Source organism: Halyomorpha halys, unplaced genomic scaffold, assembly GCF_000696795.3.
Source record: "Halyomorpha halys isolate HHAL.00 unplaced genomic scaffold, Hhal_1.1 Scaffold725.1, whole genome shotgun sequence".
NCBI lineage: Eukaryota > Metazoa > Arthropoda > Insecta > Hemiptera > Pentatomidae > Halyomorpha > Halyomorpha halys.
Window position 1 is genome coordinate 928,788 of NW_027110211.1, and position 3,019 is coordinate 931,806.

General features: G+C 26.3%; 1 protein-coding gene across 2 annotated transcripts in view; it reads right to left on the bottom strand.

Moving 5' to 3' along the window:
• Nucleotides 1-3,019, bottom strand: part of AP-1sigma (AP-1 complex subunit sigma-2) — a 24,208-nt gene that overhangs the window by 6,282 nt on the left and 14,907 nt on the right. The window lies entirely within an intron of this gene.

Below are 3,019 nucleotides of genomic sequence, written 5' to 3' on the forward strand. Positions count from 1 at the left end.
CAACAAGAACAGAATAAGTAAATTGTTCAATATAATAAATATATTAGAATAAATTTCTCATTAAATCATAACATAACAAAAAATTATTGAATGATTTTATGTAAGGAATGTAAAAGAAAAGACGTAAGTTTACTGTCCTAATGAGATAAGGCAAAGAGGAGAGGTAATAAGTTCAGAGTTGATAATAGAATTTAATGTCATGTATATTTACATTAATTTATTTACTTATACTGATAAGTAGATGACTGATGGTAACTATTATTATATATTCGAAACATTTGGTGATTCTAAGAATTTTAATTTATTTATTAATCAATCAAATGATTATAAATATGGAACAAAATAATTCACACAGAAATATTCAATTTCATGAACTAATCACTGATAAAATTTAATGATTTAATAATTAGTTAAAAATAATACATTTGAAAAATTTTAGAAATGAAACTTATTTTAATTGGGATCTATAAAACGTTTTCGCTAGAATAATGTTGACTATAAAAGTATTCCCTCCACTAATATAACTAATTAAATATATATGTAATAAAACAATTAAAGTGAAAGTTATGGAAATGGATTTTTACCTTACAAGAAATAACCAACAAACTCTCAACCCTTTGCAGAATATCTCCTAGACAGTTTGTTACTTTTAAAGAAACGTAACATAAAGATAAAAGTATATATATTTAAAATAAAAACATAACATCTACACTTATAAAAATTCAGATCTCTGTTTTTAATTTCATTGTGTTAATAAAGGAAAATAAAAAATAATTGTGGAAAGTCAATTATTTAACTACGAGATTCAAGTTTTTCTAAATTGCACAAGTGGTAGAGAAATCAATGAATATCACTTACAGTAAGCTGTGTTTATCTAGCACCTCAAAACAGTGACCACTAATTTAAAAAAAGTAATAATCTTTTGTGCAATTGAAAAGAACAATAAAATTATCGTAGACTAGAAAATATTCTAAAAAAATAAAATAAATCTAAACTAAAAAACATAGAGAGTGCATCTGTCATGGTGAGAATAGAATAATAAATTGTGCAATGAATCTGAGGAGAACTTACATGCAACTTTATCCATTTCTGTTAACTCTTTAACAGTATCTAATGAAAAAAGGCTTTAGGACAATTATACCTGATCAATATAATAAATGACAAATAATAAAAAAATTTTTTTTACACATTAGTAGCCATTTAAAGCTGAGATGGTAAGCGTTACGTATATTTGTAAATATTAAGGTTAGAGAGCTATAATTATTTCAATGGCAGAGAGACAAATAAGAACCGACTTATGAATTTGGCCAGTTTTTATAAACAGAAAATATTTCAATCCGATTTTCCGAGCAGTCATCATATAGTCAATAACTAAACACTATTGACTTCTAGGAGATAAGTTGTCACGAAAAAATAACAAAAATGGTTTTGAGCATTAAGGATTGACTAAACAGAAGAACAATCAGGAAATATAGATTTCATTAACAAATTTTGATAGGTTAATGCAAATCATAATAAATACAAGAGTAAGAAATACTCTAGAGTGAAATTCAAATTTCTATTTAAAAAAAAAAATGACTTTCCTCATTTTTGAATTCTACCATTTTATTTTAATTTTTAAATTTAAAATATCACTTAGTTCACATAATATTAAAAATTAATATCCAAATATTCTACAATATTAACCCTAGATAGCAAGGACTTAAAAAGTATTAAGTACTGTTAGCCCTTAATATGGCACAGTAATAGCAAATATGATATTAGTTAATCGGATTGTGATTAATAATTTCCAATTCAATTAACTTTGAACTTTAGGGTTTAAAAAAATTTCCTTGGAAAAGTCCTTGAATACATAATCAGTAATGAAGGTCTTGTGTTATATAACCTTTGGCAGTTGTGAATTATCATGATGTTAACATGCCAATGAGGAGTAATAATATAATAAGATGGAATAATAAATAAACCAAATAGCTATTAAAAATTTGAACAACGATGCAGTATTCATACTGAACAAAATATAAAGTGTTAAATAACCGTTCAAAACAGTCATAATTTAAAATGGTCATTAAGATAAATTTATGTACTTCGGAATAGTTTTAAAGCTAAAAATAACAAGAGATAGTTCACTTAAACTAGTAAGAAGTAATATTTAGTGTGGTAGGGTGAAGATTCTACAGTGCATCAAGGATTCCTCAGATTATTTAGAAAAACAAACAAAATAATAGTGATTTAACTGTGGTCATGACAAACGCAAAGCTGAGATTACTTCTCTTACCAGTGAATAATTCATTTAAGTTTCATTGACAACTGCAATTACAGCCTTGACATATACAGCACAGATCACATAATCAATTCCACACAGTTTTCAAACCATTTGGGATTGTATTATATTAAGTTTACATATATAAATATAGATTCTTATAACTTGGAACAGATAAAAAACACAAGTTAAAAAAATATTTTTTTTTTTAAACATTTAAAAACACATGTACAACACACATGGTACCAAAGGCAAGTCCCTGGCTGTTTGAAAAGTTTCTGAAATGCATTATTTATTTTATTTTTAACACTAGGCCTAGGTCTAGAATAATTCCAAATAGACTTCAGACTGAGCGATGTTTGTTCTACAGTAGCCCGATCTCTCTAAGTGCTCCATCAAGCGCCTCATCCTAGAAAACACACACACACAAACACACTCTCGACACTTTGAACGAAGTTGTTGGATTTAGTAATCTCATGCAGTCCATGCACAAATAAATATACAAACCAATAAGTATGGTGCTCAAATGTGAAAGTTAGTGAAAGAAGGAATACAAACAAATGAACAAGGCAAAAAGAATAAATTAAATTAATCACACAAAGACACAATTATATGAAATTAAAATGTTTTCCTGATAAGGTTAATAACAGTTTTAATTATTTATTATAAATTAGAGGAATTTTGAATGATATGGTTATGCCCCATATGATTATAAAGACACATTTAGTAACTCTTTTAATATATTTACACCCAAATTTT